Source organism: Mastomys coucha, unplaced genomic scaffold, assembly GCF_008632895.1.
Source record: "Mastomys coucha isolate ucsf_1 unplaced genomic scaffold, UCSF_Mcou_1 pScaffold23, whole genome shotgun sequence".
Lineage (NCBI taxonomy): Eukaryota > Metazoa > Chordata > Mammalia > Rodentia > Muridae > Mastomys > Mastomys coucha.
The window spans coordinates 115,656,832-115,657,227 of NW_022196906.1; positions in this window are offsets into that span (position 1 = coordinate 115,656,832).

Below are 396 nucleotides of genomic sequence, written 5' to 3' on the forward strand. Positions count from 1 at the left end.
GACATACACACATACACACAGACAGACATACACACACACAGACATACACACATACACACAGACAGACACACACACGGACATACACACACACAGACACATACACACATACACACAGACACACACACAGACATACATACACACAGACACATACACACAGACAGACACACACACACACAGACACACATACACAGACACATACACACATACACACAGACACACACACATACACACAGACATACACACATACACACAGACAGACACAGACACACACACACACACATACACACACACACACATACACACACACACACAAAGACATATACACAGACACACACAGACAGACATACACACACAGACACATACACAGACACAGACATATACACAGACACACACAGA